The sequence below is a fragment of the Macaca nemestrina genome, chromosome X (genome assembly GCF_043159975.1).
Source record: "Macaca nemestrina isolate mMacNem1 chromosome X, mMacNem.hap1, whole genome shotgun sequence".
In the NCBI taxonomy this organism is placed as follows: Eukaryota; Metazoa; Chordata; class Mammalia; order Primates; family Cercopithecidae; genus Macaca; species Macaca nemestrina.
The window spans coordinates 123,066,137-123,083,077 of NC_092145.1; the positions used below are offsets into that span (position 1 = coordinate 123,066,137).

The window sequence follows — 16,941 nt, forward strand, 5'->3', positions numbered from 1 at the left end:
TGAAGTTTTTTACCAGCCGGGCATTTGGCCTCCCTGTCCCCACGCAAACTGGTAAAAGGGCTTTATAAGTTTTGAGCTATCCTTCCCTTCCCCTTGTTTCGTTTTGATACATGCTCTCCTTTTTTTTTTTTTTTTTTTTTTTTTTTTTTTTTTTTTTTTTTTTTTGAGGAGGAGGAGGAGGAGGAGGAGTCTCATACTGTTGCCCAGGCTGGAGTATGATGGTGCAATCTCAGCTCACTGCAACCTCCGCCTCCCGGGTTCACGTGATTTTCCTGACTCACCCTCCTGAATAGCTGGGATTACAGGCACACCACCCGGCTAATTTTTTTGTATTTTTAGTTGAGACGGGGTTTCACTATGTTGGCCAGACTGGTCTTGAACTCCTGACCTTGCGATCCACCCGCCTCAGCCTCCCAAAGTGCTGGATTACAGGCGTGAGCCACCGCGCCTGGCCGATACATGTTTCCTAATAACCCAGTTTGTCTGTTCTTACCTTCAGGCCATGAAACTCCAAACTGTCGTACAACCAGAGCCTCTGAGGATGGCCTCTTCTGCTGGGAACCCTTAGATGGGCCTCTGAGGGCGATCTGACTGCCGTTTCCCCAAAACAGCGCCCCCTGTCAGCAGGAAGCAGTTAAGATCGGTCTTCGTCCTTATCCTTATTCTAACAGCAGTTAGATGTACTTCTTCAGAGGCGGGGAATGAGACAGCCAGGTGGGAGGGGGTCCCCCAGGAAAACACCAACCAGCCTGCGCACTGGGGTGGAGACACAGGAGTTCTCGCCCTTTGCAGCGGGGAGAAGTCTGGCCCCACCTCTTCCTGTGTAGAACCTGGGATTTAAACAGCATGAGGTGGGAAGTGCACGGGCAGGAACTCTGGACTTGAGGAAAGTCCCTCTTCCCCCTTTTTCCCTGTTCACCCAATAAGATTCTGCTTTACTCACCCTTCAAACCGTCAGCAAGCCTGAATTTTCCTGACCGTGAGATGGACAAGGAGCTAGTCTTTAGCTGAACTAAGAACAAGTCCTGCAACACTGAGAGCAGCTACTGTTGGCGGGGCATATGATTGTGTTGTATGTGCAGGTATTGTAACATTGCTTAGCATTCCTGAGACCTTAAGTCACTGTCAAGGACTAAAAACTGCGATGATGACTGGAAGTATCTGTTCCACATCCAAAATAATCTATTTAGAATCGCTTCCCTAGTTCACCAGGTCTCTATCAAATATCGGTGCTTTTAGTTCCTTCCAAATCATCACTTTGACTTCTAATCCAATGTATTCCTGAATTATGCTGTAGAGAAAAATGCAGTTTCCTCCACGTAGGTCTCCTCCTTAAGTTTTTCTTCCTCACATCAAGCATCTCTAACATTTAGAAAAAGACAATAGTTTGTAAATGAATCCAGGTGCACAATTGTCCAAATCAGGAAAATAACTTCCTAAATCATTGAAAATAACTTTCCTAAATCATTATTCATTGATAAATATGTTGACCAAATCAATGTGAGTATTTCAGTTGATCAGTTTGTCTACAGAGATTGTGGCTACAAAATGAAAAGTCATATTCGGCTTATCTATATGTTATAAATGTAAAAGGAGCAATGGAAATAGCAATCACAATATCCTATGCAAAACCAGAAGTCCACTTCATTTTTTCCCAGAGGCACTGGTTTTCGCACTGGTTTTTAGACTATGGGGCTGATGTTCCTAGCCATGTTATTAAGTATAATTGGTTAGATTACATTCTAAATTAAGCCAGTTCATTGGAGTAAACTCTGTATGGGACACTTGGCATCATAAAGCTGTTTCACAGCTGGATGATGTAGAATATCCTTCAGACTCTTTTCTTTGTAAGGAGTACTGTTAGGTCAAATGAACACACAGATAGTAATATAATATAATACTAGAACTATTTTTATAAAATCACAACTCAATTAACATTTTGTAAAAGTTTCAATAATATCTTAGAAAACTGTGGTGCGTTCACATGTGTATTGAATGCATACATTTGCCTATACATATTAGGCTTTGATCACTAATGTTAAATCTAGCTAAGCTTTGGACTTTTATGTGAATTGTGGTATGAATATATATGCGTGTGTACATACATGAATATATATGTGTATATAGATATATATATGTTATTCTTAAGAGCTGTGGTTTTAACATAAAATTAACAACCTGTATTTCTTTTTTTCTTTTTTTTTTTCTTTTTTTTTTTCTTTTTTTTTTTTGAGATGGAGTCTTGCTCTGTCACCCAGGCTGGAGTGCACTGGCGTGATCTCAGCTCACTGCAACCTCTGCCTCCTGGGTTCAAGCAATTCTCTGCCTCGGCCTCCCGAGTCCCTGGGATTACAGGCACCCGCCACAATGCCTAGCTAAATTTTTTTTGTATTTTTAGTAGAGATGAGGTTTCACCATCTTGGCCAGGCTGGTCTTGAACTCCTGACCTCATGATCCACTCACCTCAGCCTCCCAAAGTGCTGGAATTACAGGCTTGAGGCACCACACCTGGCCAACAACCTGTATTTCAAAATTGAGGTTAAAATGGTAACAATCTGTCTGTAAATACTACTAATATTGCGTATTTTTGCCTGCTCTTCCAATGTTGGACATTAGCTGAGAACATGGCTTTTAACTGGTTATATGTGTATGCATACAGTACTCTGTGAATTGGAAATTCTGTAAAAGATGCAAATTTTGCATTAGAAGCCAAGGAATAAGATTAAATCAGCACTCGTGGATAACAGATTATTGATTATTCTACATTATTCATATCCATGATATGAAGTGATTTTGGAATTATTTTGCTTGCTACTAGAAAATAAGCTAAGAGTAATGACAATTTGTTAAATGCATCTATGAAATTCCATCAATAGGAAAGTGAGAGCAGTCTTTTTTAATTAAATCAGAGGATATGGCACAGTAACATTTACCTGTCCTCAAAGTTTTATAACTTTATCAACGCACAAAATTGCCAAGATTTTAGCCATTTGTGAAGTCCTCTAGCTATATACTAGAGAGTGTCATTTGTACCTGAACCACCTTATAAAATAGAGCTGCCTCTGCTCGATTATTTTCTAAATATTGCAATATATTTATATCTGTGAATTGGAACAATGGACCAGATGACAAATATGCATAAAAGGAAACAGGAATACTGTCATATTTTTCTGGAATTTATACCAGAAAATAGGACAAATCTAGAAATATGAAAAATATTAGCCTGACATTGTTCATTCTTACTTTTTGAGAACTTGTGTAAGTCATTTGTTCTCTTTTTGCCTCAAGTTCTTTATTAATATCAGTAGTGCTGGACTATATCCTGTCTGAGATACTGTGATCAAATTACTATGTATCCAGGGATTTCAGCCCTTGGCTGTGAATCATTATCAATGGGAGGAATTTTGATTCTGCAGGCTTGGGTTATAACCTTGGCATATATACTTTTAAGATGGGCCACAAGTGATTCTGATACTCAGCCAAGGTACGGAATAATTCTTCTATGCTTTGTGATTCAAAAAACAAAATGGAAACCTTTAAGTCTATATTATTTCTTATTCCTTAACTATATTCTATACCTTGCTGAGAAAAATTGTCAGTGGGTGTAGCAGTGGTAAAATTGCTGCAGTGCACATCATTATAAGACAAGATATGTACATTGTTACTGGTAGAAAACTGATAAAAACGAGTAGTGTACTAATCAAGATTCTACAGAAAGATAAGAAAATATGTGTGTGTATATATATATATGCGTGTGTGTGTGTGTGTGTATATAGAGAAAGGGGGATATATAGGATAATAGGAAATAAGATTTATATATATAGAAATACTAGAATAGATACATATATGCTTGCCGATAGATAGATAGATAGATAGATAGATAGATAGATAGATAGATAGATAGATAGATAGATAAAGAAATTTTAAGGAATTGGTTTATGCAACTGTGGGGGTTGGCAAATCCGAAGTCTGCAGAGCTGGTTGTGGGTTAGAAATTCAGGCAAAAGTTGATGTTGCGGTCTTGATTCTAATGGCTGGAAACTCAAACGGATTGCTGTGTTTCAGTCTGGAGGGAGAATTCCGTCTTTTGGGGGGAACTTTTGTCTTTTTCTTAAAGGCCTTCAACTGATTGGATGATGCTCACCCATCCTACGCAGGGTAAATCTGATTTATTCAAAGTCTACTGGTATAAAATATTAAATCACATCTAAAAAATCCCTCCACAGCAACATCTAGACTGTTTGACCGAATAGTTGGGCACCATAGCCTAGCCAAGTTGACACAGAAAATTAATCATCCCAGAAAGTAAACTTACCAAGAGCTAATAAAAGAAAAAGAATTCCAAAGTGGGTTGGATCAGAATGAAAATGATTGAGTATCTGAGAAAGGCTGGCAGGTGCCATATGTGGGTGGAAGAGGCAACAAGGTTGCAGATAACATGAGTCTGCTGGAGGGTGAAAATTGTGTCCTGAGTTAAGTCTGCAGTAAAGGTTGGAGGTAATTAAGAGCAGGCAGAGGCACACAAAGATGTCAGAACTGGGATTATTTCGACTCCATTAAACCAATGCACTTCATCACAATTGATTTTCATTGTTTATTTTAATTTTCTTGTATACTTATTCATTACATGCTACTCTGCTCAGAGCATTTTGACTTCCTTGAACATTTATTTATTAGCTTGTTGGTGTTGGTTTTGCTTGTCAGCTGCATTATTCATTTCTGGAGTAACACTTCATACTAAGGCGGTTGTTGCTTGTTGATTGAACAGGCCAGTTGTAATTTCTCTGTACTCTATAGTGATGTCAGTTTTCTTTAACCCAAGAAGGACTGTTTGCACAAGTAAGTTGCTTTCACTCTTAGTTTTTTATCACTGCCAGTCAGGTACTCACCAAACTTTGTATCTTCTTTACTCTTCTATCATGATGTCATTATCCTGTGGGCCTACTAGTTATGTACATGTGTCTAAGTGAATTATTTTGTCCACAGGCTCCACTATCTGATTTTTACCTTCCCATATAGCACTTGCTGAAATTTAATTTTCTCCAAATTTGGTGACTTTGGATAATACCATAACTACTGTGGTTTTTAAACTCTGAAAGTCTTTGGGGCCTATAAAAGGCACAGGGCTTTAGAAAAGTAATTCTCACCTATTGGTGTGTATAATTTAGAGACCGTGTAAAATGTAGATGACTGGCTCCACTTCGAAAAACTTATGTTTTACTATATATGGGGGCAGAGGGGCCATAAGTATGCATTTAAAATAAGCTACAGCTTTCTCTCTTGTATGATTTATAGTAATTTGCTGATAATTTGTCATGATGCAATATATAGTCTAAAATGGAAACTTTTTATTTTAGAATAATTTTTGATTTATGAACCAATTGCAAAGACTGTATAAGGCATTTTCATGCACATTTTGCCCAGCTTCCCCTAAAATTAATATCTTACATTGTACATGCATTTAAACTAAAAAATTAACATTGACGGCCGGGCGCGGTGGCTCAAGCCTGTAATCCCAGCACTTTGGGAGGCCGAGACGGGCGGATCACAAGGTCAGGAGATCGAGACCATCCTGGGTAACACAGTGAAACCCCGTCTCTACTAAAAATACAAAAAACTTAGCCGGGCGAGGTGGCAGGCGCCTGTAGTCCCAGCTACTCGGGAGGCTGAGGCAGGAGAATGGCTTGAACCCGGGAGGCGGAGCTTGCAGTGAGCTGAGATCCGGCCACTGCACTCCAGCCTGGGTGACAGAGCGAGACTCCGTCTCAAAAAAAAAAAAAAAAAATTAACATTGACATATTACTATTAACTAAACTTCAGACTTTATTCATATTTGTAAATTTTTTATACCCATGTCCTTTTTCAGTGTCAGGATACAACTCAGCCTACCACATTGAATTTAGTTTTCATGTCTCTTTAATCTAAAGTCTATGACTGGTTCTCAGCCTTTACTTGTTTCCCATGACCTTTATGGTTTTGAGGAGTACTTGAGAATTTTGCAAAATGTCCCTGGACTTGGGTTTGTTAGATGTTTTCTCCTCATTAGACTAGGATTCTGGAATTTAGAGAAGTATACTATAGAGATGAAGTGTCTTTCTCATCACATCCTATCAGAGGAGTGCATGATACCAACGTGACTTCTCACTGCTGATATTAACATTGATCACTTGGTTAAGGAGAGAACTGCCAGGCTTCTCCACTAAAATGTTACCATTTTTTCTTTTCCATATTCAATTTTTTAGAATCCAGCCCACACTCTGGGGAGGACATTTAAATTCCACCTCAGGAGGGAGGAGTATCTATGTACATTTTTTGAAATTCTTCATAAGACAGATTTGCACCTTTTTTTTTTTTTTTTTTTTTTTTTTTTTTTGAGACGGAGTCTCGCTCTGTCGCCCAGGCTGGAGTGCAGTGGCCGGATCTCAGCTCACTGCAAGCTCCGCCTCCCGGGTTCATGCCATTCTCCTGCCTCAGCCTCCCGAGTAGCTGGGACTACAGGCGCCCGCCACCGCGCCCGGCTAATTTTTTGTATTTTTAGTAGAGACGAGGTTTCACCGTGTTAGCCAGGATGGTCTCGATCTCCTGACCTTGTGATCCGCCCGTCTCGGCCTCCCAAAGTGCTGGGATTACAGGCGTGAGCCACAGCGCCCGGCCACCTTTTTTTCATTTATTTATTTGTACAATTATTTATATTACTATGGACTCATGGATGTTTCATTTTATATTGTGTTATGATTTTTAAATTTTAATTCTCATGTTGCTTAAATTGTTTTAACTTTGGCCATTGAGTGCTCTTTCAGTTTGACTCCTGATCTGCTTTTATTCTTTTGTTTTCTGAGCACTTCCTATTTTCTGTCATTACATAATACTCCAGGCTCATCTTGTATTTTCACTGCCCCAGGCCTAGAATTACTCATTTCTCCAAGGATATTTCTGTTTTGTTTTTGTTATTTTGGAGAATGGCATTTAGAAACCAAGATCTGGACACTGGATGTACTTTTGGCTACTTGGGTGTCATTTTTTTCTAGTTTCTCAGCAGACAGAGCTATAATGCATGTATATTAACCAATATGTACACACAACTATAATTATTTCTTTACCTATATATCTCCATACATGTGAAACTACTGTGTGTTATACATTTTTGTTTTGTGTTCTTTGCTGTCTCATTGTTACATTTTAATAATTATTTATATATTCTGGATATGAGTCTTTTGTATAACATTCTACTTTGAAAAGTGAAAAAAATGAAGTGGCTGTGAGGTACAAAAACTGTTTTAATGAACAGTCACATGAAAAATTTTGACCTTTAGGAGCTTCATTGTGTGTTTTTCTCTGGAATTACTTAAAATATAGAAGTTTTATTCAAACTCTCACCCATTTTAGATAAGTGAATACTCATATGAGCTTGCTAGTTAGAGTACTGTTATAGAGAATTGTTGAAGTATTGGCTCTTGAATTTAACATAGAGTCCATGGAATTTTTCCAAGTAAGAAAGTTAAAAATAAATCCATATCAAAATGGTCTTACCAACTACACATTGTAAAATCTACCAAATATGTTGAGAGTTTAACAGATTCTTATAATTGATAAATGAAAATATTTGTAACATGTAAATAGATCTGTATGATTTCTGCTTCTCCTTTATTTAGACACACTGAATGTAGGATATTTTTATTTTCAAATTGTAGTAATACTATATAAAATAACAATACTTTACTGGATTCTTATTCTGTGCCAGACACTACACAAAATCATGTTATATAGATTATCTTGATTTACACATAATCCATTTCTTTGATTTAATGAGAAACCTAAGAATATACATTGTGTCTATTTTACAGAGGAGAAGCCAAAGGCAAGAAAGGCATTGATCATGCCTCATTTACAAGGAGGAACTAGGGTATACTTGCTAGTAATGGTAGAAAACATTGTTCAGCTGCACCTACCAAGGGAAATAAAAAAAACTTCTTTTTAAAAATGGATAAGAATGTACAGAAAAAATTATTATGTGCTGAGAAAATAATATGGTAGAGGAATAATGTAAGGTGAATTTGTCTATACATTTTTTTTAAATTTCTTTCATAAGTATAGTTTTAAACACCATAAGAAAGATAAAAATTTAACTGATATGATTCAAAGGAAAATAAAGGATTACAACTGGACTGGAGGGGTATAAACATATTCAATTTTGAAAGAAAGAAGAGAAACTGTCTTTATTCACAGATGACATTATCATATATAAAGAAAATTCGGCCGGGCGCGGTGGCTCAAGCCTGTAATCCCAGCACGTTGGGAGGCTGAGGCGGGCGGATCACAAGGTCAGGAGATCGAGACCACAGTGAAACCCCGTCTCTACTAAAAATACAAAAAATTAGCCAGGCGCGGTGGCGGGCGCCTGTAGTCCCAGCTACTCAGGAGGCTGAGGCAGGAGAATGGCGGGAACCCGGGAGGCGGCGCTTGCAGTGAGCCGAGATCGCGCCACTGCACTCCAGCCTGGGCAACAGCGTGAGACTCCGTCTCAAAAAAAAAAAAAAAAAAAAGAAAATTCAGTGAAATCTACAAAAATGCTCCTGAAAGTAGTAAGTGAGTTTACCAAGGTTGTATGATGCAAGATGGATATACAAAAATCAATATTTGTATATACTAACAACAAAAAATTGGGAATTGCAATTTAAATAACAATACTACATATTACAGTATCAAAAACAATATTTAGGAAAACTCTGGAGAGAAAAAAATGTGAAAGTCGTATACACTAAAAAAACACAAAATATTCCTGAGAAAATTAAAAATCACACAAACAAATGGAAAAATGTACCTTTTTCAGTGGTCAGAAGACTTCCTATTGTTAATATGTCTATTATCCTCAAATTGATCTATAGGTTCAACTAAATCCTAATCAAAATCCCAACAGGATTTTTTAGACATTGGCAAACTGATTTTAAAATTTTTATAGAAATTCAAAGGACCTAGAAGAACCAACTTTGTAAAAGAACGTTGTTAAAGGACTAATACAGCCTAATTTCTAGATTTATTATAAAGCTAAAGTAATCAACAGAGTGTGTAATTTGTGTGAGAGAAAAATCCGGAAAAGAGTGCCCAGAAATTGACCCATAAAAAATATAGACATCTTATATTCTACAAATTTCCAAAGGTGATTCAGTAGACAAAAGATAGTCTTTACAAAAATTGTTCTGAAATTTATCATATATACATAGGCAATAGACACGTTTATTCAAATAAAAACTTGATCTACATCATGTGCTGTTTACAAAAAATTAAACAGATTTAAATTTTAAAAAATTTGTGAACTTTGGGTAGGCAAAGTTTTCACAGATACCATCAAAAGAAGCACAATCCATAAAAGAACAAATTGATAAGTTGAACTTCATCAAATTAAAAAACTTCTCTTTACCACCGTTAAGACAATGAAAGGGAAAAGCCAAGGATGAAGCGAAAAATTTGCAAATCATATATGTGATAATGAACTTACATCCAGAACACAGCAAGGATTCTCAAAACGAAATATGATATCCAGCAACATAATTTAAAAATGGAAAAGAAATTGCACAGAAACTTCACCCAAGTAGAGATAAAAATTGCAAATAAGAAAATATACAGATGTTCAATACCAGTAGTCATTATGAAATGCAAATAAACACCACAGTGAGATTCCACTAACACCTATTAGAATAGCCAAAATTAAAATGACTCACCATACCAAGTGTTGGATCATAGGTGAAAAAACCTGCAATGCTCCTACACTAGTAGAAGGAATATGAAATAGTGTAAATACTTTGTAAAAGTTTGGTCGTTTCTTAAAAACGTTAAAAATACACCTATTATATGATCCTGCCATTGGACTCCTAGCTAAAATGTATCCAAGAGAAATGAAAGTATATGTACGTGTAAAGACATGGACACAAATGTTCATAGAATATTTATCATAGTCCAAAACGGGAAACAATCGAAATGTCCATCCAAAGGCGAATTGAAAAAGAAACTGCGCTCTGTCCATCCCATGGACCACACCACGGAATGAGCAGGGGCTTGGGCACTCCGTTGCTGACCATTCCCTGGAGAATCCGAGCTGCACAGGTGGTGTCTGTGCTGCCCCGCTTCCAGGAAGAATCTGACCTGCACGTGGCTGGCGGTCTCCTAGCGACTAGGGCAGCATCGATCAGGAACCGCGGAAACTGGAGAGGTGGCACCCCAGCGAGGGCCACCATGGGGGGGCCAGAGGCCGCGGGACCGGCCCAGGTCCCCGGGCATGGACTCCAAGCCCTGGTACTGTGACAAACCGCCTTCCAAGTGTATCACGAAGCGCAAGCACAGAGGCCTGAGGTTCCCGCCCATGGACACCCAGAACTGGTTTTTGTTTTGTTTTGTTTTATTGTTTTTTATACTTTAAATTCTAGGGTACATGTGCACAATGTGCAGGTTTGTTACATATGTATACATGTGCCATGTTGGTTTACTGTACCCGTTAACTCGTCATTTACATTAGGTATATCTCCTAATGCTATCCCTCCGCCCTCCCCCCACCCCACAACAGGCCCCAGTGCGTGATGTTCCCCACCCTGTGTCCAAGTGTTCTCATTGTTCAATTCCGACCTATGAGTGAGAACATGAGGTGTTTGGTTTTCTGTCCTTGCGATAGTTTGCTCAGAATGATGGTTTCTAGCTTCATCCATGTCCCTACAAAGGACATGAACTCATTCTTTTTTATGGCTGCATAGTATTCCATGGTGTATATGTACCACATTTGCTTAATCCAGTCTGTCATTGATGGACATTTGGGTTGGTTCCAAGTCTTTGCTACTGTGAATAGTGCTGCAATAAACATACATGTGCATGTGTCTTTATAGCAGCATGATTTATAATCCTTTGGGTATATGCCCAGTAATGGGATGGCTGGGTCAAATGGTATTTCTAGTTCTAGATCCTTGAGGAATTGCCACACTGTCTTCCACAATGGTTGACGTAGTTTACAGTCCCACCAACAGTGTAAAAGCATTCCTATTTCTCCACATCCTCTCCAGCCCCTATTGTTTCCTGACTTATTAAGGATCGCCATTCGAACTGGTGTAAGATGGTGTCTCATTGTGGTTTTGATTTGCATTTCTCTGATGGCAAGTGATGATGATCATTTTTTCATGTGTCTGTTGGCTGCATAAATGTCTTCTTTTGAGAAGGGTCTGTTCATATCTTTGCCCACTTTTTGATGGGGTTGTTTGACTTTTTCTTGTAAATTTAGAACTGGGTATTTGTGAAGGAGGGCATGGACGACTTCTGCTACAGCTGTCCGTCTCCTGAAGATATGCTCATTTGTCTCCGTGATGAGTTTTTACTCCCCAAAATCTCTCACAGAGGTCCCCAAGCTGACCCCAAAAGCAGGCAGAAAAAGCTGCTCAAGAAAGCGGCCATGTTTTCCAAGCTCTTGCCAGCCCAGCCAGCACGGAAGGCGTTCGTAGAGGAAGCCCAGCTGATGGCTAAGCATCCCTTGGCCATGTACCCCAATCTGGGAGATTTGCCTCCAGATCTCCTACTACAGGTGCTGAAACCGCTGGATCCTGAGATGAAGCTGGAGAAGGCATGGGCTTACTGTGAGGGTCTGGAGAAGAAAACCAAGGAACCCACCAAGTCTGGTAAATACCCTCGTAGAGAATTCTGCCTACGGCTTCCAGAGACTCAGGCATCCCATCTTTGCCCTGAGCATCCCAAGACTCGTCAGGTGTCCAGTCTCCTCCCGGAGCCTCCCAAGACTAGAGTGTCCCATCCCTCCCCGGAGCCTCCCAAAGCTCCAGCGTCCCATCAATTCTCGGAGTCTCCCAAGATTCGAGCGTCCCATCTAAAAGAACTGCTTCAGGAAGATACACCAAGCACAACGGAGTGTGTTTCTGACTCTCTTCAACATAGACACATCGAGAAAACTGTGTGACTTCAAGTGGGCTTGAGACATGGGAGTTGATGAAGAATCCATCAGGAGTCTGTATGACTTTACCCCCAAGTGGAGAGCAACCTATGAAGACCAACAGATTAAGAAGATAAAAGAATGGGCCTCAGCACTGCAATACAGAATAGAGCTAGATGAAATGGATGAGGTCGAATCCTTCTCACAGGAAAAAGACTGGTACAGGAAACTCCAGACAGCACCGAATTCTTACACCGCACAGCGTGTGAAGATGAGGTATGGAGCATGGTACCTTAAACCTAAGTTGGGGAAAAAGGTAAGAAGTGATTAACCTTTGATTGACCCCAAGCTGTTATTTGAAAAGCCTGATGAACCCAATATTCTTGACGATCTTTAGGGACCAATTGCCTTTAAGGATTTCATTCTAGGCCGGGCGCGGTGGCTCAAGCCTGTAATCCCAGCACTTTGGGAGGCCGAGACGGGCGGATCACGAGGTCAGGAGATCGAGACCATCCTGGCTAACACGGTGAAACCCCGTCTCTACTAAAAAATACAAAAAACTAGCCGGGCGAGGTGGCAGGCGCCTGTAGTCCCAGCTACTAGGGAGGCTGAGGCAGGAGAATGGTCTAAACCCGGGAGGCGGAGCTTGCAGTGAGCTGAGATCCGGCCACTGCACCCCAGCCTGGGCGACAGAGCAAGACTCTGTCTCAAAAAAAAAAAAAAAAAAAAAAAATTAAAAAAAAAAAAGAAATGCCTCACATCACTGAAAGACTGCCAGGAAGGGATGGGCTTAGGACTCTGTTAAGACTCCTATTCAACGTGCAATGCAAGTTTACAAGTACAAAGAAGACGTCACAGATGCATCGGAAGAAGATTAGATGGTTTTCAATTTACTACTTAATTGGGTATTTCTTGCTCTCATTTTAAACATCAATCAGAATTTATGACGACTGGCCCCGTGGATGTACAACTTTGGCAACACCTGTAAATTCAATACCTAATGTTTATAAATATTTCTTGATGACCTGCTTTGGCTTCATTATTTCATATATTTTATCAATTATGTGATTAATATTCACATATACTTTTTTCACATTTTTGAAGCATTGTGAATATTACATTATCATGTCAATTATTTGTAAAAATACATAAAACCAGAAATAAAAGAATTATTCTTAAAAAGAGAAATGGGGTTGGGCACATTGGCTCATGCCCGTAATCCCTCCCCGCTTTGAGAGGCCCAGGTGGATAGATTGCTTGAGCCCAGGGGTTCAAGAAGAGCCTGGGCAACATGGTTGAAATCTGGTCTCTACAAAAAATACAAAAATTAGCCAGGCATGGTGGTGCACACCTGTAGTCCCATCTACCCAGAGGGCTGAGGTGGGAGGACCGCTTCAGCTCAGGATGTTAAGACTGTAGTGAGTCATGATCATGCCACTGCACTCCAGTCTGGGCGACAGAGCGAGACCCTTTCTCAAAAAACAAACAAACAACAAAAACACCAAAATGTGCTGAGTAAAAGGAGAATTGTATAACTCTATTTACATTGAAATTTGAATATATAATTTTGACAAATATTTTGTTAACCAAAAATTGGAGTCTATAGCCAAATTAATGTTAACACTTTTTAAGAGTAATATTGTTATCTTCCCCTTTGGGATTACATCAAACCCCCAAAACCGGTTTGAAAACTATTTATCAAAATCATAGGTGAAACTTGAGTTGTACCATTTTATCATCTCTCTCAACTGAATGTATGTATTTCACCATGTTCATAAACCTTCACTACAAAAGACTATTACCAAATCATATAAACGGGTGCAGAATAGGAGGTAGCTTCAACTCCCTGGCAAACGTCATGTGCAAAATAGATCTGTATGAGAAAAGCTACCAAACAACATCAAATATCCTTACATATCTGTTCAAGTTCAAATAATTTTCATTCCATTAATAGCAATTTAAAATGCACTCATAAGTTTAAAATAATAAATTAAGCAACTGCTTTACCTTTCAAACATAGCAGGTAAAACTGTCTGGTATAGGTAAATTTGTAGGTAAATATATTTGTAGTGTAGATCTGAAGTGCACTTTTTCTTTCAGAGATGAAAGAATCCATCTGTAAATGGACATATAGGCATATATTTCATCCAAGTAAGCAGTGATATATACATCTATCTATGTGCAAATTCTGTTTCTAGTGAAATTTTTCCATGGGCATTGTGTTCCTGAAGAACCAAGTCTTTTTTCATGTTGTTTTCTAAGCCAAGGCCTATAATTTCTCTTCAAATTCATCATCATAAACATAGGTTCATGTCACCACTATCTGTTATTGTATTTCTGCAACAGTTTCCAACCCGTGTCTCTTCTTGAGTGTATTTTTGTAAAACACAAGCACGGCTTGTTAATTCTCCAGGTTAAACTTATCTAGGTACATAAACACTCACACACACATGCACACATATACACACACATGCTCCTGCATTCCAGACTCCAGTCAATATTCGTTTTCTTACCTTTGTGTCTTTCTTGTGTCTTTGTACCTAATCTTCTCTATTGTTAGGACTTCACTCAGGCCATGTAATCCTGTTTCAGTGCTCTCCCCACCAAGGTCAATTTCATGATTGCTTTTATTAAGACCTTATGTCTGTAGACAAAGACACTCATTTTCCACTTGTCTTCCACTGAAGAACTTACATCAGTATCCTAGAGAAATGAGTCATTAATGCCTTCAAAATCTGGGAAATCCCCATACATATTATTCAGACTTCTGAGAGGCCAATATCATGCCTTATGGCTCAGAGTTACTAGTTTCTGAGGTTGTCCACCAAAGCCTTGGGCTTCATGCAGCAGCAGTCAATGTTCAGTTCCTTTCAGCAAGAGACAGACCTACTTTTCCACATTTGGTTATGTGACCTTGCACTTCACGGAGGATGTATCCTCATCTACACAATGGACACGATGTCACCAAACTCAAATTCTAGTGGGACTCAAAGGATTACTTATTGGAGTGCCTAATGCCTCAGGCATCACAGAATTAATACTAAACCTATATTTGTGGAAGAGGATGGAGTTGGAAAGGAGGAAGGATACTAAAAAATCAAAACCGAAAGACACTATAAAAAGTAACTTTTTGATCGTGTCTCTCAGTCTGCTGGCCTCTTGTGGGGCCCCAGCCTGGCCACAACTGCTTGCAGCGCAGCTGCCAGGTGCCGCTTGGGGTCCACATTATAGCTGTTGAACCACACCTGACTGGCAGAGTGCTCCAGCAGAGTGGCCTCTACAAACACACAACAGCTCGTTTGCACTGATGGCCACCCTCCACATTGCTATGCTGGTGCGTGTATGCCCAGGCAGACCTAACCTTCTCTTCCCCACCAGCACAATGGTACACCTGCACCGTGCCTTGTCACTGCTGCTGGCGTGAGTGCACCCCTTCACCCTCACTCCCCACCCACCACACCGCCATTGTCTTCAGAACATTGGTGGGTACAGAGCCCTCCAGGCCCCCCGTGTCAGCATCCTGCCCCTGAGCCTGAGCTGCCAGAACAAAACTAAGCATGGAAATCACTGGACTAGCCCCCAGCCTTGAGCGGCCACTGCTGCCCGTGTGAACGTGCACAGAGGGCATACACAGTCCTACACCCACCAATGCCCCTACCTCCATGCTAAAACCACCACCTGCAGGGACATGCACACAGTCTCAGTGGGGGCTCCTCACCCCCACCAAGCCATACTGCCACCACTGCTGCTGCAAATATCCACATCAAGGCTAGCAGCCCGGCCGTGGAAATAAAAAGGATTATAAGAGACCACTGAGAATAATTATATACAAATTGGAAAACGTGGAAGAAATGGATAAATCCTTACAAACATATAACCTACTAAAACTGAATCATTTTAAAAAATAGAAAATCTGAACAGATTTATAACTGGTAAGCACATTGAATCAGTAATCAAAAATCTCCCAATAGGCTGGGTGTGGTGGCTCACGCCTGTAATCTCAGCACTTTGGGAGGCTGAAGCAGGTGGATCACTTGAGATCAGGAGTTTGAGACCAGCCTGGCCAACATGGTGAAACCTCGTCTCTACTAAAAATACAAAAATTAGCTGGGCATGGTGGTGGGCGCCTGTAATCCCAGCCACTTGGGAGGCTGAGGCAGGAGAATCACTTGAACCCAGGAAGCAGAGGTTGCAGTGAGCCGAAATCAGGCCACTCTACTCAAGACTGGGTGACAGAGCAAGACTCCATTTCAAAAAAGCAAAAACAACAACCACAAATAAAAACCTCCCAACAAAGTAAAGCTCAGAATCAGATGGCTTCATAGGGGAATTCTACCAAACATCTAAGGAAAGATTAATGCCAATCTTTCTTGAAATCCTCCAAAAAAATTTAAAAGATGGAATACTTCCAAACTCATTTTATGAGGCCAGCATTATCTAACAGGAAAGCCAAAAAAAGACACTACAAGAAAAGAAAACTGCAGGCCAATATTCTTGAATATAGATGCAAAAATCCTCAAAAAAATAATAGCAAACTGAATTTAACACATTGAACGGATTATATACTATTAATAAGTGATATTTATCCCTAGGATGTAAGGATGGTTCAACATATACAAAACAATAATGTAACAGTAACAGAACAAAGGATAAAAATTACATGATTGTCTGAATAGATTCAAAAAACTATTTTTTAAAATTCAATTTTTTTTATAATAAAGACATTCAACAAACCTAAAATACAAGGAAATTCCCTCAACATAATAAAGGCTGTATATGAAAAGTCCACAGCAAACATCATACTGAATGGTGAAAAACTGAAACTTTTCCTCTAAGATCAGGAACAAGCAAGGATGCACACCCTTGCCACTTCTATTCAACATATTTATCAGAGCAATTAGGCAAGACAGAGAAATAAAAGGCTCCCAAGTTGGAAAGGAAGAAGTTAAATTGTCCCTATTTGCAGACGACATGATCTTACATATAGAAAGCCCTAAAGATGTAACAAGAAAATAATCAGAATG

At 39.6% G+C, this 16,941-nt stretch overlaps 1 pseudogene; it reads left to right on the forward strand.

The window, feature by feature from the left end:
- Positions 1-9,975: 9,975 nt before the first annotated feature.
- On the forward strand, positions 9,976-12,933 carry LOC105484291 (putative protein FAM47D; annotated as a pseudogene).
- The last annotated feature ends 4,008 nt before the right edge of the window (positions 12,934-16,941 follow it).